The 25090-nt window shown below is 45.3% G+C and overlaps 1 long non-coding RNA gene and 1 pseudogene across 4 annotated transcripts; both read right to left on the minus strand.

The window, feature by feature from the left end:
- The window catches only part of LOC132206968 (histone H2AX-like), a 234717-nt pseudogene that overhangs the window by 202577 nt on the left and 7050 nt on the right, over positions 1 to 25090 (minus strand).
- On the minus strand, positions 12500 to 24494 carry LOC125449954 (uncharacterized). 4 transcript variants are annotated; one of them, XR_007247005.2, is made up of 5 exons: positions 24350 to 24494; positions 23819 to 23900; positions 20382 to 20463; positions 17960 to 18089; positions 12500 to 12877 (listed from the first exon to the last, which is right to left on the minus strand). It is a non-coding gene; the product is annotated as an uncharacterized LOC125449954 (long non-coding RNA). The 4 variants fall into 4 exon arrangements; XR_007247004.2 differs by having other exon boundaries at positions 24274 to 24494; XR_007247002.2 differs by lacking the exon at positions 24350 to 24494 and adding an exon at positions 24130 to 24245.

Consider the following 25090-nt stretch of genomic DNA (forward strand, 5'->3'; position numbering starts at 1 on the left):
TTTGTCAGAAGGGAATGAGCAGTAAATGGTCATGTTCTACGTGGCCACCATCCTGCTCTTTCATAGGAGAGAGAGAGAGTGAAGGGGAACTGGGTGGTGTTTTAACTTGTCTGAGAGTTACCACGCCTCAGGAGAGGGGAGAGGTTCAAAAGGAGCATCCTTCAGGGTAGCCTCAGCTGGTGTGGGAATTGTGCCCATGCTGTTGGCAAGGGTTGGCATGTAATGTATTACAAAAACCAGCCATCAGCCAACTGAGCTACCTGGAACTTTCAGCATGCAACAGCTAAAACCCAAATGGACGTTATCTGTATGGTTCACTCTTGTCGTTTTCATGTACAACAACTGGGTGAGTGATGCAAATGCTGATAAGATTAAGACAGCCTGCTGAAGATGTTGCAATGACCTGCATCCGAAAAAACTGACCCTCTGTGTGATTGACCTGAATGCAAATTGCAGGCTTTAGCCAGAGTCAGGTTTCTAAATGCGATCTTCTGAAGTTTCTGGGCTGATTGAGGACAATTTATTCAGCATTGCACCAATATAAAAACACAGCTATGCTTTCGAAAGATTCAGTTACATCTTTAATGTTGATCAGCCTTCAATTCGTCCAAATTGAATCGTCGATGTCTCCAAAGAGTTCATTCTCAACTTGGTCTGTTTTATTTTCAGGCAGCAGCGTTAGTTTCTCCTCCAACGGGAAGAAGGTATGTTACATCTTAAGTCTAAATAGACCACAGCTATTGCCACAGGAAGTGCAGGTAGATTTATACCTTACATCCGCGCGGTAAAACATTAACTATTGGTTCACATCAGACTGATCACAGGAAACACCTTAGAAAGTAGGAGCAGGAGTCGGCCATTCAGCCCTTCCAGCCTGCTTTTCCCATTCAATGTACTGGTCCTGACTGCTTTCTGTGGCAGATAATCCCACAAGGTCCTCACTCTCTTGGTGAAGACATTTCACCTCATTTCAGTCCTTACCCATCTCCTTTACTGTGACCCCCTGGTTCTTGACTTCCTCCCAGTCATTAGGAGCAACCTTCCTGCGTTTGCCCTGTTTAGTTCTGTTTGAATTTTATAGATTTCTCTGAGATTCTCCCCTTAGTCTCCTAAACTGCATTGTATATAATCCTAGCCAATCCAGTCTCTCTTCATGTGTCCATCCTGCCATCCCAGGAATCAGTCTGTGAAACCTTCACTGCACTCCCTCCATAGCCAGAACATCCTCTCTCAGATAAGCAGACCCCAAACTGCACACACAGTACTCCAGGGTTTGGTCTCACCCTGTACAATTGCAGTAAGACATCCCTGCTCCTGGGCTCGAATCCTCTCGCTTGAAGACCGGCATCTCATTTGCCTCCTTCACCACCCGCTGCTCCTATGATACTCACTTTCAGCGATTGGTGTACGGGGGACACGCAGGTCTCATTGCACCTCCTCCGCTCCCAATACATCACCGTTTGGATAATCACCACCTTCCTGGTTTTGCTCTCAGTTGGATAACCTCATGCTGATCTACATTAGCTGCCACTTACTGAATTGTCCAAATCACAATGAAGCATCTCTGTAACCTCCTTCACAGCTCCCCTCCCCCCTAGCTTTGTGCCTGCCTTTAAACACAGTGGAAAATACCCAGCAATGCTTTATCAATGGAGTAGGTCACTCACTGTTTCACATTCCACTTCCAGTGCCTGGGGATAAGTGAGTTTCAAACTTGTGGCATTACTGGTGTTGGTGTTCCAGTTACTCCTGTACAGAATTAAAACATCACTGACCGTGACATTAAATAGTTGCCACTTCATTGTCATTCACACCCAATTGGTAGCTACAGTATGTACCATCTACAAGATACACAACAGAAATTTCCCAAAGATCCCCAGACGGCACCTTCCTAACCCACAGCCACATCCATCCAGAAGGACACGGGCAGCGGATACATGGCTACACCACCCCTTGTGTGTTCCCCTCCAAGCCGCTCACCATCCCAACTTGGAAATACATTGGCTGTTCTTTCAGTGTCACTGGGTGAAAATCCTGGAGTTCCCTCCTGAAGCGCATTGTGAGTCGACCTACAGGACATGGGGCTGTAGCAGCTCAAGAAGGCGGCTCAATACCACCTTCTCAGAGGGCAGCTAGGGACAGGGCAACAAATGCTGGGCCCAGCCAGCAATGCCAATGTCCCTGAGTGAATGGAAACAAATCAAAAGCCCTTTCAGCCTTTTCTGCTCCAAGCATCGACCTGAGCTTGTCCAGCCTCACTTCACGGGTGAAATGTTCTGACCCAGGCAATATCTTGGTGAATATCCCTCTGCACCCCCTCCAGTGCAATTACATCCTTACTATAGTGCGGAGACTGGAACTGCACACAGTGCTCCAGCTGCAGCCTCACCAAAGTCCTGTACAGCTCTGACATCACCTTCCCACTTTTATCATCTGTATGTCAAACCTCAGGCACAGGTGGGACTTTAACCCCAGCCTCCTGGCTCAGAGGTAGGGAAATTACCACTGCACTACCCAGATTCCAAACTTGTGGCACTGAACTTCCTGATGCTGATTCCTGTTTCCTTTGATATCCACTCCTACCTTTACCTCCAAACGACGACTCCCACCTCTTCACCTTCCTGCTCCCACTCGATTCCAATATCATTCCAATATCATTCCAATTGCAGGACGCAGGAGCTAATCTTGGCTCTCAGCCAAGTGCTAACTAAAACTAATGCACTAACCTAAACCTTAAGCCAAGCCCTAGACTGACCACTGACCCTCACTGTAACCCTTGCCTTAACCCAATGCTAAGCTTAAACCGAACCTTAATGCTGAACCAACCTTAGCCCTAACCCTCACCCAACCCATAACCCAAAACCTAACCATGACCCTAATCCTAATCTGAATCCCAACACTAACCTTAACCTGAATGCTAAGACTCACCAATAAACAATCCTTAACCTCCTTAACTTCCTGTTAGTGATTCCTGTTTTCCCCTGATATCCACTTCTACCTTTATTCCCAATTGACCTCTCCCACCTCTTCACCTTCCTGCTCCCACTCGATTCCAATTCCATTCCAATATCGTTCCAATTGCAGGACGCCAAGCCTGACCCCAATGATTCCTGTATCACATACGCCACACTGAACCTCACCGAGCTCTCAGAGGAAGAAGACAGAGCGGGTGGAAATGTTTACGAGAATATTCCACACAAGTAAGAAAGAAGAAGACAGATGAGAGGCGGGTCATTCGATTCTTATAGACTGTCTGGTAAGAGGTACAATGTAACTCCTGTGTACAGATCCCAAACTTGTGAACTTTGCGATGGAAACCATGTTTCACACGTTGTTTGGCTCCACTCATTTTCAGCCGGGGAAGCTAATTTCATGTTGTTGCATCTGTTGGTCTGTTCTGGACATTGCAGGCCGTTAGTTATGTAAAATCAAAACTATTTCAGCAGCTGGTGGTCTTTGGAAATTTAATACCTGTCCCTCCTTCCCTCTCATGTACATGTCTGAGAATTGAGCTTTTCAGTTGGTCCATGTTTAAGGGGAGGAAGACATCATCTGCTACCTTCTGCGCATGAAACAGGAATCTCCCCCGTTCTGACCAACTTCGAACAGGAATAGTCAGAAGGATCTGACAGTTGGGAGATATAAAAAAAACCAGAAACCAGCCAGTTTCAATGGTTACATTCCAGGGCGAAAGAGACCTGGGGTGTGGGGTTTGAACGAGCAACTTCTGGCCCCACAGAAGGAGCACACACTGAGCTGCAAGCCACTGAACAAACTGGATAGAAAAGGCATGGCTGAAATGGAGTCTGTACGGAGAAGACTGGATCTCCCAATGATCCAAAACCCCTGCTGGACACCTCAACTCGGCTTTCTGAGATTCCAAAACCCATTGTGGGAACGGGAACGTAGGGGGTTTCTCTCCACTGCAGGTATTTTGGAAACGCCACATTGTCAGGATGGGGGATCACACACCTCCAGAGTGGCAGGCTTGACCTTTGAATGGGGAAGCGATGGCCTCATGGGATTATCGAGGAACTGTTAATCCTGATGTTCCAGCTATGTTCTGGGGGCCCGGGTTCAAATCCTGCAACACAGATGGGGCAATTTAAATTCATCAAAATTCTGTAATTGAGAGTCTGATGGTAACTGTGAATCAATTGTTGGAAAACCCCATCTGGTTCACTCATGTGATTTAAGGAAGGAAACTGCTATCATTACCTGGTCTGGCCTTCATGTGACTCCAGACCCACAGCAAAGTGGTTGATTTTTAACAGCCCCCTGGACAGCTAAGGATGGGCAACAAATGCTGGCCTGGCCAGCAATGCCCTCATCCCATGAATTAAAAAATGTCGGCTTTTTAGTCCCGACATACAGACACTCTCGTTGCAGCACAAAAGGGTTTGGGTTGATGTAAGTACAGGCTTGGTAGAAGACGTTAAGATTTTAACATCGACGCCGTCTGGATCTGACAATTGCTGGCCACCAAGAAAGGAGCAGCGCAGGTCCGATTGCAAACTGGTGAACACCATCAGGGACAACACCAGCGCGAGGGCCAAAGGGTCTGGTCAAGAGGTACCAGGTACCTTTGAATGGAACAGCAGGACTGTGCTGATGAATTGTTCACATTCGAGCCAGTAAGGATGGTGACTGGCTTATTGCTGTTTTTTAATCACGATGACCCCTCGTTCAGGCGAAGGATGTGGGGCATTGCTGGTAAAGACAGCATTTGTGCCCCTCATCATAGAGTCATTGGGGCTATTTCTGTGCTCTGTGACTCTTCGGCCTAACTCGTCCATGCCAACCTGGTTTCCTGAACTGACCCAGCCCTGTTTACCTGTGTTTGAACCATATCCCTTCCAACCTTTCCTATCCATGTATCTGCCAAAATTTCTTTCAAATATTTATAATTTTACCCACCTCCACCACTTCCCCTGACAGCTCATTCCATATACCCACCACTATCTGTGCGAAAGATTTGCCCCTCAGGCCCCTTCTAAACCTTTCCCTTCTCACCTTAAACCTATGCCCTCTACTTTTGGACTCTCCAACCCTGGGGTTAAAGACCTTGGCTTTCACCTTATCTATGTCCCTCATGATTTTTAAAACCTTCAAAGGGCCACCCCTCAGCCTCTGATGCTCTGGATAAACCAGCCTATCCTTATAGCCCAAACTCTCCATTCCTGACAACGTGGTTATGTTCATTTTTTTCACCCTTTCCAGTTGAATAACATCCTTCCTGTAGCAACATGACCAGAACTGTACACAATGCTACAAGAATATCCTTATCAATGCCTTGTACAGCCACAACATGATGTTCCAACTCCTGTCCTCCGTGCTGCTTTCCCGATCCATCACCATTTCGATAATAATCTGCATTCCTGTTTTCTTATTTCTCCCAAAGTGGTAACCTCACATCAATCCACATCAAACTGCATCAGCCATGCATTTGCCCACTCACTCAATTTGACCCAATGGCATGGAAGCATCTCTGCATCCTCCTTCACAGCTCCCCCTCCCTCTGAACCCTGTGTTGAGATGGAAAACTAAATGAAAACACAACGGGCCCGGTGTTTATGAAGCAATGGAAAGTATTGTTCATGGATGGTGTAAATTGGGATGGGTTTAATCTATTGCAGTGTTATTGTAAATGTAATTTCTTGATGATATTTGCTTTTGTACACAACAATTCTGCCTTTGGTGATGAATAAAATTGTAACACACAACAAATTGGTGGATTTCTTTTTTAAAAATCAAGGTGCATTGGTGGAACCCCCGGTGACCCAATGTGAGGCGGGTATCAGAGACCGAACCTGGGGATTACTCTCAGGGATGGGAAGGTGATGCAAGGTGCAGTGAGCCAACACGTCAGCCACAGTCGCCCCTGGGTCACCAGCATCGCCCCTTCCATCCGTCGCTCATGTGTGGGTGGGAGGGAGGGGGGAGGGTGCGGCATGGAGGGTGAGATATCATGGTAGGGAGGGGTAGAGGGTAAGGGAAGGAATATGTGTGAGAGAAAATGTTTGAGGAAAGTTTATGTCAATGACCGTCGGAGATGGTTTGTGAGATTAAATGTGCGCGTAGGATGTTCTGTGTGACTGTGCGTGAATGTGTGTGACAGTGTGTGAGAGTGTGTGTGTGTGCGAGACAGAGAGCAAGAGCGTGTTGTGAATGTGTTTTTAAGTGAGAATTAGAGTTTGAGAGGCTGTATGTGGGTGAGTGTGAGTTTGTTCGAAATTGTGAGATGATTTTACAAGAGTGTGAGCACAGACTGTGAGTGCATGTGAATGTGTAAGGGAATGTGAGAGTGTGAGAGAGAGATTATGACAGTCATGCGTGTGTGTGGGTGTGTGATATTCAATGTGAGTTTGTGAATAAATTTGATTGTGTGAATGCAAGCTGGTGTGACTGTGTGTCAGACCGTGTGTGTGCGCACGCAGCTGTGAAGGACGTGTGTGTGGAATTGTTCCAGTGTGTATGTGTCTGTAAGACTGTGTGTGAATATGTGACCATGTAAGTGTGTGCATGTCTTTGTGTGTGTGCGGTGCGTGAGAGGGAGAATAGCGAGAAAAGGGACTGAATTGTGGGGGTGGGGGTTAGTCAAGGAGGATGGAGTGGGGGTGAGACTGAGAGGAAATGGGAGGTGGAGCATAGAGTGAGGGGAAGGCTGGTGTGAGTGTGTGTGAGAGTCTGACTGTGCGTGTGAATCTCATTCATGAGCGTGTGTGTGTGTGAGTCTGTGAGACAGAGAGTGTGTGATTGCACACAGTTTTCACAATGAGGCAGTGAGCTGGGAAGGGAGTTTGGGCACTCTGTATCATCCGGATCTGGGAGATCAAGAGATAATCTCAATGCAATTATGAAAACACTGAAAAGAATGGACAGGTTGGGGTTTGGTGATGGGGGTCAATGCAGCGAAATTCTGAAGCATTTCTGAAGAACGGTCTAGGCCCGAAACGCCAGTCTTCCTGCTCCTCTGATGCTGGTTGGCTGCTGTGTTCATCCAGCTCGACACCTTGTTATCTCAGATTCTCCAGCATCTGCAGTTCCTCCTATCTATCCCTATTCCCTCATCCCATTTTCCCAGCAGTTGGCCCATAGCCTTTGAATCACAAGTGCACATCTAAATCCTTCTTCAATGTGATGAGGATTTCTGCCTCTCCCACCCTCACAGGCAGTGAGTACCAGACTCTCCAGCACTCTCTGGGTGAAAACCATTTAACTCACATTCCCCCTTTAAACCTCCAAACTCTTCCTTTCAATGAAACATGCTCTCTCTCTCTCACTCTCTGTGATACACACACACACACACACACACACACACACACACACACACACACACACACACACACACACACAGTAGACATTCACTGAGCCATGCCCTCCCCTTTAACTGAATATACAGGCGAGACAGACAAACAGGAGGCTGGAAGAACAAGCCAGGCAGCATGTGGAGGAAAGGAGTAGTCAGCATTTCTGATATTAGCATTCTTCAGGACAATAGCCACAGGAAATAAGGGGAAACCTGGGAGTTCTGCTGAAAAAAAGAACTGATCCCCTACGCAGTCAACAATTAAACTGCCCGAGTACAGAAAACAGAGGGCTAATGTAACAGCCACATGGAATAAATTGCAAGAAAGTCGTCAACAGATTAGCAATTTAAAAAATTGATTCAAAGGGGAACGCATTTGTTTTAAATGGAAACAGAAAAGGAAAATTGATTACAGGGTGGGACAGAGGAGGGACAGAAAGAGGACATAAATAAGGCAGATTTGCGGTAAATGCTGATTTTAAAGAGGGATAGAATTATCATAGCTTATTCCTCAGGGAGTATCGCCCACTGAGTTGGAATAGCATAAAATCTGCCCACTGGGCACCTCCAATGACACCATGGCACGCTGTAACTCTGTCTGATGTTGTGATACATCAGGAACGCCCTCAAAACCACCAGCTGTACTTCACAAAGGGACAGAGATTCTCAACTGCTTGAGGATTTCAGATGAAAACTATTTGTTACAATCCGGGTTAAAATTGTTCCAGAGATAGTAGAACTGCAGATGCTAGAGAATCAGAGATAACAAGGTGTAGAGCTGGATAAAAACAGCAGGCCCAGCAGCATCAGAGGAGCAGGAAGGCTGAGTTTCGGGCCAAGATCCTTTATCAGAAGAAGGGTTTAAATGAAACATCGGGTCGAGGCCCGAAACGTCAGCCTTCAATGTAAGATAAAAGTTGGGAAATTTTTCTAAAAATAATACTATACAAAACACAGCTGGGATACGGTGAGCAGTTTTGTGGCCTCGTATCTAAGGAAGGAGAGACTAGCATTGGAGGCAGGTTCAAAGAGGGTTCACTCGGCTGATCCCGGCTATGGAGGGAGTGTCTGATGAGGGAGAGGTTGAGTCTGTTGGGCCTATCCTCATTGGAGTTTATAGGAATGAGAGGTGACCTAATTGAAGATCCTTTGAGGAGTTTGATGGGGAGATGTTGCCCCTCGTGTGGGAGAGTTTGGGACCAGAGGGGCATCATGTCTTAATAGGCGTTTGTCCATTGAAGATGGAGATGAGGAATTTCTTCCTTCTGAGGGGAGTGAATCTGTGGAATTCTTTACCACAGAGGGCTGTCACTGCCGGGTCATTCAGTATATTCAAGTCTGAGAGATTTTCAATCGGGAAGGAGAATCAAAGGTTATGGGGGAAGGGGTGGAAGAGCAGCAAAGTAGAGTTAAGAATGAGCAGTTCAGTCACAATCATGGTTGAAAGGTGGAGCAGCCAGATGGGCTGAATAGCCTACTTCTGATCGTCTGGTCAAATGTACACCATTCCCAAGCAATGCAGTCTCATTGTCCTGTGTTTCCTTTCTGACAGTGATGCAATGTTATTTTGAAATGTGTTAGCCATATCTTTCCTCTATGTTTGAACAACAGAGGACACCATTTCACCAGGAGTGGGGGCACTGGTGTCTGAAGCAAGGAACACAGCTTGTAAGGTTGCAAAAGCAACACAGTGCAGGGTTCTGGAGATCTGAAACCAACACAGAGAGCACTGGGGCAACTCAACCGGTCTGACAGCATCTGTCAGCGAGGGGAGGGCGTGGGGCAGAGAGAGAGAGAGAGAAAGAGAGAGAGAGAGAGAGAGTTAGGATTTTGAGTGTGTCGACTCTGTATCCGTTCTCATGCCTTGCTGACAAGTGTTTCTATCAGATAAGAACCTTCAGATGAGGTTTAGTTCCTTTTCTTGTGTGTTCCGGTTGCAGACAGTCCATTCGACTTCTCTCTGGGTGGTTAGTATCATTTTCTGTTCTCTCTAGCCCAAGGTCATCCCACAGAAGCCACTAGAGCTTCCCCCCCCGACCCCGTGCCAGAAGGTTTAGAGCTGCAGACCGATCTGCAGAAGCTGGACCCTAATCTCCCCCTTTAGATTGTCTCCCTGGGGTGGGGAGTCTGTCTCTCGAGATCATGTATGCTTTGGAAAGGCTGTGCACAAGTAGGTCGTGTTTATCCAGCTTATTGATGGGAGAGAAAGGGAAGGGATAACTGGAGGCAATTCATTCTCTTTGGTGGATCCATTGGCAAGATTGATCATGAGAAATCCTTAAATGACTGAAACAGAAATGCATTAAATGCTATGGACAGGATATTATTAAACTGGAAAGATTGACAAGGATGTTACTGGGAATGGAGGGTTTCAGTTGGAGGGAGGGGCTAATTAGGCTGGGACTTTTTTCCCCCAAGAGAGTGAAGGTTGCTGGGTGATCTTACAGAGATCAACAAAATCATGAGGGCCAGAGATAAGGTGAATAGCCAAGGTCTTTTCCACAGGGTGGGGGAGTCTAAAACTAAAGGGCGTAGGTTTAAGGTGAGAGGGGAGAGATCTCGAAGGGACCTAATGGACAACTGTTTCACACAGAGAGTGGTGCGTGTATGGGATGAGTTGGGAGAGGATGTTGTAGATGTGGGTACGATCACACATTTAATAGGCATTTAAACAGGGACATGAATAGGAAAGGTTTAGAGGAACATGGGTCAAATGCAGGCAAATGGGAGTAGGATAGATTAGAAAACCTGGCTGGCATGGACAGGTTGGGCTGAAGGGTTTGTTTCTGCTGTATAACTGTTTGATGTGTTCCTTTTACTTGCTGCAGTTAAAGGGAGAAAATTGTCGAGAAAGGGGAAGGTGGGGAGAAACTCGTTTGTCAAGCTCTCAGGGAGATGGATGGTCACAGATTACAAATTACACCACTGACAGATGGACCGAGTGGCATCATTTTCTGCTCCTATCTATTTTCTTTTCCAGGAATGTCAGAGGTGAAATTGATTGAATTCCCAAAGTGTTTCCCCTCCCAGACAGAAAGAGGTTGACTTTACATTTGGACCCGTGCGATGCATGTGAAGGTGTTTTCCATGTTTACTTTCTGTCAGTGGTTGTTACATATGTATATATAAATGAAACATCGTGTGCATTTATCTCCCAGATTATTCACATACGACTGAGATGCCAGGACCAGGCTGTTAGGAGGGGCTAAAATAATTCAAACTGATTCGCGCACTCAAGCCTGCAATTAAAATTTCTGTAAGCGAGGGTTGAGTGAGGGAGAGAAAGTCAGATGAGTGCAGGATGAAGGGAGAGAAAAGGATAAGGACAGGATTGAGAAAGATAGAGAGAGAGAGAGAGAGTGTGTTGGGGGTGGGGGGGGGCAGTGTGGTGAAGAGTGAGAGAGAGAGAGAGAGAGAGAGAGATGATTACAGGACTGAGAGATGGAGTCACATTCAATGTTTTGGGCCCAATCGCTTTCTGTGGCAGAGAACCCCACATGCTCCCCACTTTCTGGGTGAAGACATTTTCCCTCATCTCAGTCCTACCCTTCCCCTTTAGACTGTCCCCCGCTGGTTCTGGACTGCCCCATCGTGACTGGGAACATCCTTTCTTGTTAGTGGGTATAGTCTGGATGGATCAAAAAGACTCTCCAGTCCTGTGACACTCTTGTATTGAAGTGTACATTCCTGATCACATGCCACCATCCAGATTTTGTTTTTTCATCCATCAGTCAGGCCATTGATAATAGGATTCGGGACATCATGTTGCCATCGTACAGGACATTGGTCTGGCCACTTTTAGATTACTGTGTATAATTCTGGTACCTTAGGAAAAGGAAGGATATTATTAAATTGGACAGGGTGCAAAAGGGATTTGCAGGCCAATGAGACTAGTTTATTATGGAAAACCCAGTTGGCATGGACAAGTTATGCCAAAGGGCCTGTTTCTGTACTGTGTGACTCAATTACTTTTTTGTGAGATGCCACAAGCTTTCGAAATGAGCAAATTGACCAGGCATCTCAATTCAATGAAACTTCATTCCCAGGACTCTCCCTTATCACCACTCAGTTTCCCAACTCCATCCTGACATTCTAGGCTCAGCTTTCCAGTTGGACGTTAGTCCCTGCTGCCCCTCACTGGCTACGGTACTTCTAAAGCAAACGTACAAACTTGGGGCAAAAAGCATGATGTACCTCTTTGACAAACAAAAATCCTGCCCCAAAACCTGTGGCTACAGGAATTCAACCAGTAGATTTCCCTCCATAAGCAAATAACACATGATCAGGGAGGCGTGTGCATTTTCCAGAGTTTATGATCAAAACTGAGAGCATTCAAAGGTGTAAGGCAAATTCTGTTTAAAAAAAAACAAGTAAGATCTGCTTCATATTTGGATGGCCATGGTACGTTGCAAAAGTTAGGCTGAAAACATTCCGTGAAATGATTACACACAAAGGGTTATCAAGGTTGAAATCTCTTTTCCACAAGCACAGCAGTGGCTGGATCAGTGGTTAGTTTCCAATCTGACAGATTTCTGTTCGGCTGAGATAATAAGGGGATGGGGCTAAAGGCAAGTTAATTGTGTGAAGGCACAGACTGAAAGGTGGAACAGGCTCAATGGGTGACATAGTGGCTCAGTGGTTCGCGCTGCTGCTGCACAGTGTGAGGGATCCAGCTTCGATTTTAGCTTCAGGTGACTGTCCGTGTGAAGTTTGCACATTTTCCCTGTGATGGTGTGGGTTTCCTCCAGGTGCTCCTGTTTCCTGGCACACTCCAATGATGTGCAGGTTAGATATGCCCGTTCTCCCCAACCTTTGAGAGAAGCCATTCCTCCTCATCTCCATTTTCAATCTGCCCCAACCCCTTATCTTGACTTGATGACATCTCATTCTAGATTTTCCCACAGGAGGAAACATCCTCTCTCCATCTCCTTTGTCAATATCCCAACTTTAGCACTTTGGATCCCTCAGTTAGGTCTCCTCTGATTCTTCTGAAGTCCAGAGAGTATCGGCCAAAACTGCTCAGTCTATCTTCCTACGATAAATCTTTGAAACTATTCAGTCTTTATGGACAAGATTCGACCAGACCAGACCCCCTCAAAATATTTTCAGAAGGGAGCCTCTACCCTAACTTTATTTTTAAGAGCAAACATGAGGTGCTGGTTTCAGATGCAATGCGATTAGTCAAACAACTCAATGTTAAACAAAACAATTTATTTAAACACTATTGTTAAAATGCAATAAAAGAAGGAAGAATTAAGAATAACTTAACTCTGTTGGAAATGTTATAGAACAGTAGATACAGTAACTATTGCTAATTAACTGTTTCAAAATAGGAACATCCCATAAACACACTCCTTGACAAACATGTAAAATTGAGACACAGATTCTCACGTGCAATTCTCCAATCCAGGAGGATAAAAAGTCAACAGAAAATACAGAGACAGCAGCAGCCGGGAGACATCCACTGAAGCTTCAAATGCTTTTGAGACCCCGATAGCTTCAGCTGCACGGGAAATAAAACAAAACCCAGAAATCCTGATCTGAGAGAAGTGGCCACACCCATTCAGGCTGGAAAAAATAAAACTCAAGCTGTTTAGTCAAGCAGTCTTAACCAGGGAGCTCCAGGCCACTCATTCAATCTCTCTCTCAAAAGAAACCAGGGCAAAATAATCTCTGAAAGCTACAGTATCATTACAAAGCTCTTTGTCTCCAATGATGTTGGGGTGGGGAGAGGGGCAAGGCTATTTGTTTTGTAATTACACCCCCTCTCCAGATCAGTGATTATTCCTGGAAGTGGACCGGGGAGGGGTGGGGTGGGGGGGGGGGGGTGGGGGGTGGTGGTGATTGCCTCGATGGCTGCTTTGTGATGCATTGGAATGGTAACAGCGTAGGTTCAAATCCTACACCGGATGGGGTTACCATGAAGGACCCTCCTTTCGAACCTCTCCACACTTGGGTGTGGAGAGTTGCGGTGGCCCTCAGGTTACATCACCTTCCAATCCCCTCTCTCCAACGGGACAGCAGCTCTAATGATCTGGTAAGACTGTGGTGAATTGACCATGATCTGTAATTGATGCACCAATTGCTTTTTAAACAGTAAATATCGACAGAAAGCTGTACTTTGTACAAACCGTTACAGCGATCATGTATCTCTCTGACATTGACAACTCCCCCCCTGCAAAAACCCACACCCTACACGCACTGGTAGAATAGGTCATTAAGTAGATGCAGACCACTTTGGGAAGGTGGTAATCTTTGACGATATTCACTTGGCAGGACTGCACCTGGGAAGTGAACAGATTCTGTTTGAAGTTTTTCGTCTCGCATCAATCAGGAGAAGACGGCAAGAATGGCAAATTTCAAGATCTTAGCCAGATTATGGAGAGGGAGACAAACAGGAACAAACTTAATGTTACAGGTTATAAACACAAAGTTCTGGTGAAACTCAGCAGGTCTGGCAGCATCTGTGGAGAGTGAGAAACAAAGTTAATGTTTCGAGTACAGTGACCTGTAATCAGGGTTGACCCTTTGAAATGAAAGAGCAAGCCATTCAGTCATATTCATCGCTACAAGTTCTGAATAATGAAATGTAATGGGATGGATCACCCAGCATTGACCTAGGCACCAGAAAAGACAACAGACCTGAAACAACCCTGTCAGCCCTGCAAATTCCTGCTTACTAACATCTGGGGACTCGTGTCAAAATCGGGGGAGTCAGCATTATACTCAGAATCATACCTTACAGACAATGTACCAGACACCACCATCACCATCCCTGGAGATGTCATGTCCCACCAGCAGGACAGACCCTGCAGAGGTGGTGGCACAGTGGTATACAGTCAGGATGGAGTTGCCCCGGGAGTCAACATTTATTTCGGACAACAGGAGGAAATAGTACACCCTACCACACTGACCACATTCCCTATATCAAGAACATATCAGAACAGACAACAAGACTCCTAAGACCACGAGGAATCAGGGGAGCACACAAGCCCACAGCCACTTTATGATAAACACTCACAAGGATTAAAGACTGAATTCTCACAACATGCAAACCCAATGTGGTCGACAAAATACCAAGCAACAACTGCTGAAACCATTATCTTAGACAGACAGGAAGGAAACTAGCCATTAGGACACATGAACATCTGCTAGCAGCAAAATGGCACAATAAACTCTTCTTAATATTGGTACACTGACAGTGAAGGCCATCAGTTTAATTGAGACAAGGTAACCATAGTAGCCGAAGCCATACATAGACACACACGGGAATTCCAAGCAGCAGTCATTGAATTGAATTGGAAGAGGGAAACGTACACTGAGAGCTAACTGCTATATTGTTCATCTTGTTTTGAGGAGACACCTAAAGTTTGGGCACTGGAACATCAATCTGTTTATTACCGCATTACAATTGCTTAATGTCTGAGTGTGGTCTCCTCTGGCCTGGGTCTCTGGGGCAAGGAGCCATTCGGTCTGGGTCCAGCATTGTTCATACGAGGAGCATTGTCATTTCCTGTTTCTTTGGTGACAAAGTTCGGTGGAGGGATAGGGAATGGTGAGAAAGCAGAGAGGCTGTGGAAGGAATTTGACAGGCTCGGAGAGTGGGCAAAGAAATAGCAAATGGAATACAATGGGGGAATGAGTGAGGTTATGCACTTTGGTGGGAATAGAAGCATAGACCATTTTTCAAATGGGAAAGGCTTCAGAAATCTAAAGCCTTACTTCAGGAGTCCTACTTCAGGACTCTCTTAAGTTTAACGTGAAAGTTCATTCGGCAGTTCATTTCAAGAGGGCTAGTGTACAAGAACAGACGTACTACTGAAGCTGTCTCAGGCTCTGGTCAGACCATATTTGGAATATTGTGAGCAGCTTTGGGTCCTGTATGTCAGGATGGATGTGCTGGCCTTGACGGGGGTCCAGAGAAGATTGACCAGATCCAAGGGACGAAGGGCTTGTCTAATGAGGATTGAGGAGGGCTGTGTGTCTGTACACAATGGAGTTTAGAAGGATGAGGGGGAATCCGATTTAAACTTACAGAATACTGTGAGGCCTGGAGAGAGACCAGGACATGAGGGGCACAGCCTCAGCCTGAAAGGATGATCTTTTCTCACTGAGATGAGCAGGAACTTCTTCAGCCAGAGGGTGGTGAATCTGTGGAGCTCATTGAATGTCTTTAAGACAGTGATAGATAGGTTCTTGATTGGTGAAGAGATCAAGGGCTAGGGGGAGAAGGCAGAGAATGGAGTTCTTTGCTACAATCACATGGCAGAGTGGACTCGATGGTCCAAACAGCCGAATTCTGCTCTGTTATCATGTGGGTCTTACATTCACTCTTACTGAGTGACCTGTAATGGATTACACACTTTAGCACCTCAGAATAAGAGCTTTCTGTCCCTATTGTATGTACCACCCACACTAAAATGCGCTCAGGCAACTGAATGACCAATACAGCTTAAGGGCTAGGAGCAGGAGGAGGCCATTCAGCCTCTTGGGTGCCTGTGGCCCCATTCGATGCGGCACAGCTAATCCTATCTTGGCCTCAGATCCAGTTTCCTGCCCCCACTCCCATTCCCCATCATAGATTACAAATCTGTGTGTCTCCTCCTCCAATTTATTCAGTGTCCCAACATCCCTTACACACTCAGGAACAGCAGTATGTACCCACAGCACAGCAAATCCCCCAGATTCACATCCCTCTCTCCCTTGGAGAGAAGCCAGTCCTCCTTATCTCTGTTTCCAATCACCACCTTCTCCTGAAACGTTGACCTCTTGATCCAGATTCCCACATGAGCAAACATTCTCGTTCCTTCTCCTTTCCATCTTATATCCCTCAATGAGATCTCCTCTCATTCTTCTAAACTCCAGAGATTATCAGCCGAAACTGCTCAATCTCTCTTCATCAGACAAACCACTTACCTCAGAAAATGAAATGGACAAAATCACCTTACATCTAAATGGTATACTGGACGTAGAACACACATCCCAAAGTGAGCTAGTCACAGTGTCGGAGAGGTCTCCAGTGCCAATAAAAGGCCCATCGAGCCTGTGCCAGTTAAAAACAACCACCTCACCATTCTCTAATTCCATTTCCCCAGCACTCAGCCCATTGCCTTGGCATCCCAGGTGCACATCAAAATCCATCTTCAATGTGATGAGGGTTTCTGCCTCTCCCACCTTCGCAGGTAGCGATTTCCAGGTTCCCCACCAGCTCTGGGTGAAAACGTTGTCCCTCATTGGTCCCTCCATCAAGGAGGAAACGTTTCTTCCTGCTCACCCAATCTATGGTCCCTCATCATTTGATACATCCCAATCGTGTCCAGCATCTCAATCTCCTCTGCTCTAAGGATAAGAACCCCAGTCTGTCCAATCTCTCTCCATCACTGGCACTCTCCAGTGTCGAAAGCAACATCCTGGTGAATCTGCCTCTACACCCTCTCCCCGTGCATTTAGATACATTCTGTCATTAAAGTGTCTTTTCTTTTATTTACAGCTCACTGTGATGTTGCATCAGGCGGGAAACACTCAAGTTATTTTGCAGTGAAAAAGCTGGCAGTTAATTTTTAACCTGCAAAGTTATGTTTTTAGCAGGTGGTTAATGTCGAGTCAGTGTTGTCTCCTTAGAGAGAGCGGGAGGGCGAGGGCGAGGGCAACAACAAGTGTTTTACTGTTCAACCTGAGGGTCACCACATCTAAGGCAAAGGGCGACGATCATTCCCAGCAAACTCAACAAGTGCAGAAACTGAACCACACGCTTTCAGCACGACCAGACAGTCAACTGAGCTAAGCAAGCCCTACACGGCAAAAACACTGGGCAACACGGTGGCTCAGTGGTTAGCACTGCTGCCTCATATTGTGTGTGTGGTTTCCACCAGGTGCTCCAGTCTTCTCCCATTGTCTAAAGGTGTGCAGGTTAGGTGGACTGGTCATGCTAAATTGCTCATAGTGTCCAGGCTTGGTAGATTAGGGAGGTTAATCATGGAAAATGCATGATTAAAGGGACAGGGTAGCAGTGCAGTTCTGGGTGGGATGTTCCTTGGAATGTAGGTACCGACTTGAGGGGCCAATGGCCTAATTCTACACTGTAGGGAATCGACTACTGTCAATGTTTAGCTCAATGGTGTGGGGCAATTTATTCTGATCTGAGCACTGCACTTTGATGAGATTTACTTTCAATTTCTACACTAATGGGGAAGTAATATCTAATTCTGTCAGATGTCCAGGGTATACTTTGAGGACTTGAATTTGAACCTTGCTGTGGCAGGTGATGGATTTTGAATTCAACTTCAAACAAAACAGGTCTGGAGTTAAGACTCGAATGATGACCATTGTCAGAAACAAAGAACTATCTGGTTCATTTGTGAAGACTGACATGAGAAGGTATTTCTTCTCGAAGGGAGATAAGAACCTTTGGAACTTCTTGCGACAGAGAACGATGTGTATTTGTGGCAGCACGGGGAAGGCAGATTTAAGGCTGGGATTGACAGATTCTTGATGAGTTGGGGAGTCAAGGAAAAGAGCAGGAAAGTGGACATGAGGAATGGTGGATCAGCCACGGTCCTATTGAATGGTGGAGCAGGCTTGAGGGCCGAATGGCCTACTCCCGTTGCTGTCTCTAATGGTCCTTATGGGAGTGAAATCTGCTGTTCTTACCTGGTCCACTCTGCATGTGACTCCTAACCCTTTGCGAACTCCTCATTGCCTTCAGGTCGAGCATATTGATCCATTCAAGGATATTTTGAGATTGGCATCCACTTGCCACCTTGGCAGAGCTGACCATACCCTGTTCAGAGTACAGAGAAATAACATTCATCATCGTCAGTTTTAGGCTTGTTCCAACGGTGTGCTTTTCTCAGAGGAATTGGTCTGTGTAATAAACGATAATGTTCACAGCTCATCCCGTACACACTCACTGTCTTCCAGGTAAAGTGTGTTATTCTCACCACCCAGCCCCACTGTCACCCACACTCACTGTCGCCCCCGCCCCGTGCCCGTGTGCTCACCACCCGCACCCTCCGAATGTCCTGCTTGTAGACTTAACACTGAAATGGTTCACCCAGTTTAATGTGGATCAGCGTGAGGTTATCCGCTTTGGGAGCAAAACCAGGAAAACAAATTGTTATCCGAAAGGTGACAGATAGGGACGTGGGGATGCAATGAGACCTGGGAGTACCCTGTACACCAGTCACTGACAGTGAGCATTGCAGCAGCAGCAGCAGGTGGTGAAGAAGGCAACAGGACGGTGGCCTTCATAGCGAGAGGATTCGAGTCCAGGAGCAGGGCTGTCTTGCTGCAATTGTACAGGGAAAGACCACATCCTGCTGTATTGTGTGTGCAGTTTGGGGTCTCCGTCTCTGAGGATGGATGTCCTGGCTATGGAAGGAGTGCAGCAGAGGTTTCCCAGTCTGAATCCTGGGATGGCAGGGCTGATGGACAAGGAGAGACTGGATCGATTAGGATTATATTCACTGGAGTTTAGAAGAATGTGGGGTGATCTCATAGAAACCTATAAAATTTTAACAGGATTAAACAGGGGTAAACACAGACATTGCTGATGACCAGAGTAGGGGGCGAGGATGCGTGAATCCAGATTCAGGGAGTCACAGGCTAAAGGAGAAAATGGAGGAATGATATAAAGTGTTGGTTTTCAGAATACCATTAATTTCTTTTTCAGTGTGTAGTGATATGCTTTCCTGAATACTGCTGAAGTAACAATCAATGTAAACTAAAGCCATTTACAACGAAGTGAAAGGGCAATAAACAACTCAACTGCATTGCAGCTGACTGACCACAGTGTTGCTTGTACAGAAAAGACAATTGGCTACTTTGTTTTCTGATGTAGACGGGACATTCCCCTGCTCTGTGCTGTGAGGGTGCAAGCAATTTGTGGTACTCTTGTGTTGTTCCATGAAAGGAAAGTGGAAAGGAAAAGGGAATTTTATTTTCTGTCATGCAGTGCAGAATATTTAAACTGTCAAACTCAATTACTGAACAATCAACACCGTTCAACTCTGCTTTGGAACAAAATGAGCAGTTTCACAAATCTACCAATGTTTTCCACTTTTTTAACTTTCTCCACTGTTTTAAAGGGTGATGACTTGATTTCGTTGATTCATTGTCCAAATTGTATTCAGCTTTCTTGCCATTTTCTATAGTACATCCAAGGGAGGGCCAGGAGCAATGCCAGGCTCATTATAGAAAATTCAGACAATTTTGAAAGAAGTGCACTATTATAAATATAACTACCCCTGAAAGGTGAAGAAATGGAGAAAGATGTTGTGATAAATGTGGGGATGGCAGCTCCTCTGCAGCTAGGGCACATTTATGCAAATGAAGTGCTGGCTGAATAGGATGAGAGTTGAGTTTGTTTTTGATCCGTGCAGACTCAATAATTTGAAGGGCCTTATTCTGTGCTGTCGGCTTCTCTGGCAATGGATCTCTGAGTCAAAGTCGTTCCAAATGTAACAATTGCTGTTACTTGCAATATCAGTGGAACTGCATGGTTGTTATATGTTGGAATGTGTGTCGGGATTGTATGTGCATTTGACAGAGAGAGGAAGTGTGTGCATGAACATTAATGATTCTCTCTGGCGGGCTTTGACACAGAATGTGCATTTGGAATTCACATCATTTAATCGTCGTATGTGACAAACACTTATCAATTTTACTTTGCAAAATGTTACTTCTGTCCTTCTCTGTCACTGCTAATTGAATGTTTATTTCAATATCTGCACTCAACATCTAGTTCCCATGTGGTTGTTCAAACTTACAGCATCATTGATTTGTTCACAATGACTAACTTTAAAAGTACCCTAACTGAATGCAGGTTTCATACAGTTTGGGAGTGTACATCTTGGGTGAGGATTCGGTCTCTCCATCCACATAAGTTTTTGAGAATGTGAATGGTGAAATTGTTTGAAACTGGCTGATAAGTGTTGAAAATATAGATAAAAGATGTAAACTGATATTTCCTTGGTGACATCTGACCCTCGGTTTGAACGCATCTCTCTGAAGATTGTGTTCAATGTGTGTTTGATTCAATACGCTGTCACTGTGCTCTTTCAGTGTAACATACCTGGTGGTTGTTAGAAGCCACTGGTCACAATTGGCTTTGTACTGAGGAAATATTACATTGTCTATGTCCTTCAAATATTTGCCTGGAGGAAGACAGAAGGGATACCCCTTGTAAATCAACATCATCCAATATTGGCAATATCAAACTGATCAATGTAACATTTGGTTAATAATCATTTGGATTGTTTCTTTAAAGCTGGCAAATTGAACATATCCAGGGGTCTGATTTCATTCGCGCCCTGAGCTGCTCCTTGTCTGTTTTCCTTAAAATTCTATGCCTATTGAGTGAGATCTAGAAAGTAAACAGCACCTGTACAACTCTATGGATGCAGGTGGGTAAGTGGATATGTCCGTTTGTGAGTGAAATTGTCAATATGTACCTGTCAGTATTTGCTATGTTAATTTGTTTAAACTGGTAGATTTATTATCACATGCAATGAAATACAGAGAAATCCTGTGTTTATGAGCAGGACTGGCAGATCATTTGAAGTAAGAAGTTACAGATAAAAATGACTTAAGACAGAGACATGCAGGTTTCATTGGCAGGGCGTGCACTAGAAGGGTTTCTGGTTTGGGAATGCGTGAATGAACTTATTATTCTGTACATTCTGTTTTTCTGTGTGAATGTAGCTATTAATCGATATGTCAGTTTCAGCTATGACAATGAGAGCTGCATTGTCAATCACAGCCTGTCAGTTTCTGCTCTGTCAATATGTGAGTTTAGCAATCGATCTGTCCCTGTCAGGCTGCTGTGTGAATATGTTTGTGTAGTTATCAGTCTGTACCGGTCAACTTCTGCTTGTTGAATATGTCCCCTGGTGAATACCTATCAGTTTCTTCTATGTGAATATGTGCATGTCATTATTGATCTGTACCCATGGCAGTAGATGAGTGTAGTTATCGATCTATGTCTGTCAGTTTCTGCTCTGTGAATAGGTGAGTCAAGTTACCAATCAGTTCATGCTATTTTAAACCAAGACTCTTACTATCAATCATTCTGGCCTGTGAATGTGTGATTTTACTCATCAACCTCCACCTGTCAGTTTCTGGCTTTGAATGTGTGAATGCATTAATCGATATGTACCTGTCAGTTTTTACTCTGTGAATTTCTGTGTAATAATATTCTTCATGTCCAGATCTGCAACATAAATGTGTGAGCACATTTCTCCAGCTGTCCCTGTCAGTTCCAGCTCTGTGAATCTGAGAGTTATTAGTTATTAATCTGTACCAATCAGTTTCTAGGTTTTGAATTTGTGAATAGATTTATCATTCTCTCCCAGTCAGTTTCTGCTGTGGAAATGGGCAAGTAAAATTATCAGTCCATGCCTGTCAGTGTCTGCTGTTCGAATATGAGTGTCATGATAAATCGGTCCCCATCAGTTCCCGCCATGTGAACGTGAGTTTCAGCATCAGCTTTCTTTTGTCTGTTTCTGAAATGTGAATGAGTCAGTGTAGATATCAATCTGTACGTGTCAGTTTTTACTGTTGTGTATCAATGTGCCTTGATTCTCTGGCAGCCAGTAGCATTCTCTGTGACTGCGTGATACATTCTAATATAACTATTAGGGTGTTGAGATTGGGTATTAATCCCTTCTACATTTTGTGACTTCTGGCTTGACCGTCCATTGGCAGAATCTAGGAGGGGTCAGAAAAGTGGGGCTGCTTTCCTCTGAGAGCTATTCTGAATCAACAACACGTTTTCTAGTTTGCATGCTGAGTGTGGATTTTATATACCGCATGTACCAGATGCTGGTTCTGTGTGTCAGTGTGGGATTTTTTTTTCCCCTGGATTCTGTAGTATCAATGAGATATTTAGATTGTTGTATATTGTTGGTGCTCTTTCACTAAAATAAGTTATGTTCTACACCTGTCTGTCTATTTCTATGTTATATTTTCAGACAAATAGTCTATACAACAGAATATCATTTTCCTTATCACAAGGATCAGGATCAAGATAAGGTACAGTGCGGAAGCAGACTATTCAGCCCATCATGCTTGCACTGGGACATTGTATTCTGCACACGAGTTTCCGGTAATTGTTGGAAATGTGAACTTCTTCAGATCACTGCCAGTGTCTGTGTGTTAGTGCCTATTTGACGCTAGTTCTGTAGTTATCTGCCTTGGAATAGCTACAGTGACAGCTTTGCGATGTCTGCAAAAGTCTCAGGTACAGTATATGGATTTCATTCTCCTTCCATGTTCATTTGTGGTTTTGTGTCTGAATGTAGCATAAACTCTGTGGATATTCACAGACCCTGTGTGATTGAGGGATTAATTTTGCATTGGCATTTGTCCTTACCTTGAAGCTTAATTTCACTGCATTCAATCTCAGGTGTTATTTTCTAATCTAAGTGCACAGTAGACTTTGTCTGTCACTACTGGGCACTGCAACAAAAACATCTCACACTAACCTCCTCTCTGTTGTGATTGGTGAGTTTGAGCATCAGTTTACATTTGTCCACAACTGAAAATCTGAGTAAGGCTAAATTTCATTCTTTTCCTTTCATCAATGACTGACTGTGAGAGATTTTTCTTGAATGCTCCTGGTCCAGAAGACCATTAGATATAGGAGTGGAAGTAAGGCCATTCGGCCCATCAAGTCCACTCCGCCATTTAAATCATGGCTGATGGGCATTTCAACACCACTTCCCTGCACTCTCCGCGTAGCCCTTGATTCCTTTTGAGATCAAGAATTTGTCGATCTCTGCCTTGAAGTCATCCAACGTCCCGGCCTCCACTGCAATCTGCAGCAATGAATTCCACAAGCCCACCACTCTCTGGCTGAAGAAATGTCGTCTCATTTCAGGTTTAAATTTCCCCCCTCTAATTTTAAGGCTGTGCCCACAGGTCCTAGTCTCCCCGCCTAACAGAAACAACTTCCTAGCGTCCACCCCTTCTAAACCATACATTATCTTGTAAGTTTCTAATAGATCTCCCCTCAACCTCCATATAACTTTAAAGACTGGTACAGATCCATGTCACACCAACTGTTTCTGTATGTCTCCTTGTGTTTCTCGCTCTGCATGTCATGATCTAATACTCTTCATGAGGTGTGATTCATGTACTATTAGTCAGTCTTTCATAGATTGAGAAAGAAAGAGTGGACATGTTTCTGCTGGGTGGGGCAGGGCAGGGGGAAGGGGAGAATTATTCATCAAAAGAATTAATTCTGTCCTTCTCAGTTACTGATAAACTTCATAAACGTGTTTCATCCATTTTAGTCCTCTCAATGAGCAGTTTCTTCCCATTTCTATATTTAAAATCTCACTTACGTGTTGCTGTTGCAACTATGTTACAGCATGATCTATTTGTCTTGATTGTGCCCTGAAAATTCCCCTTATTCAACGCAGATTTAATGCTGTTCCCGAGTGTTTATTCCGGATGACCATTCAGTCTATTCATCTTCAAAACTGGAGTCAATGTCAATGGGCTACATACCTGCTGATTGTCACAAGCAGCTAGTCACACGTGGCTTTGTACCGAGGAATAATGATAACATCCAGGTCCTCCGAGTATTTGCCTGGGGGAAAACAGAAGACACACTTCCTGTTAATCAACACACAGAAAGTCTGAGATAGCAAGGTGTAGAACTGGATGGACACAGCATGCAAGCTGACGTTGCGGGCCTAGACCCTTCTTCAGAAAAAAAAAGACAGTCTGGCACAATATCCAAACACAGCGAGAAACAGAGGCTAAACGATAATTTTCCATCAGTGTTTAGTGGATGAAAAAACACAAGAATGACCGACCATCCCACCCCGGCAAAGCAGCTTCTTGCCGCTGTGTCTCCCTCCGCAGGCCCACACACAGCCCGAGAAAGGCCTCTCTCTCCCCGCCCCCAGGCCGCTCACTCCAAGTTCCGAGACCAGTTCCTGCTCCGCTCCGCCTCTTACCAACAGCCTCCGGTTCTCCCTGAACTGAGCCCGAATCAATGCCGGTCTCGGAGCCCCCTCTGTGCCCCAGACTCACATCTCGATGCGCTGCTGGAAGGAGCCTGCTGTTCCCTCGCTTCATGGGCGCTGGTCTCTCCATTGCGGCCTGTTTCAAACAAACCTCTTCCACTCACTGAGTCAATGCCCCTCAATGGCAGTGCTGGGGGAGGGCCTCACGCATGCGCTCCTCTGGGTTGTGTGAGACAAAGGGAAATGCAGGGAAAGGGCGGTGCAATGGGTCTGGGAGTGGATGTTGTTTTGAGGGTCGGTGCAGACTTTTATTTGGGTCGAAGTGTCTGTTTCGACACTGTAGGGAGTATATGATGATTCTATGCGCTGCAGATTAGACGCAGAAATGTTTTGTTCTGCTCATGTGTGCCCTTATTGCTTTCATATAGAATAAACGTTAGACTATAATTTTAAATGAGATAACCTCACTGCGAAGCCTCTTCCAGGGATGCCTAACCTGAAGAAGTTACCCTCCTCCCTCCGGACCAACCTCAGGGAATCTCTCTCCCATTGCAACTCTCTTGTAATCTCTTCGGCCTTGAAACTGCTCGACCATGTCCTGAAGCAAACCAGGTACCACAGCCACATCACCTTCCTCAGCACCTGCCGACGGAACAGGATCATCCATTCCACATTAAGCAGAGGTTCACCTGCACATCTGCCAATGTGGTATACTGAATCCACTGTACCCGTTGTGGCTTCCTCTACATTGGGGAAACCAAGCGGAGGCTTGGAGACCGCTTTGCAGAACACCTCCGCTCAGTTCGCA

The sequence above is a fragment of the Stegostoma tigrinum genome, chromosome 44 (genome assembly GCF_030684315.1).
Source record: "Stegostoma tigrinum isolate sSteTig4 chromosome 44, sSteTig4.hap1, whole genome shotgun sequence".
In the NCBI taxonomy this organism is placed as follows: Eukaryota; Metazoa; Chordata; class Chondrichthyes; order Orectolobiformes; family Stegostomatidae; genus Stegostoma; species Stegostoma tigrinum.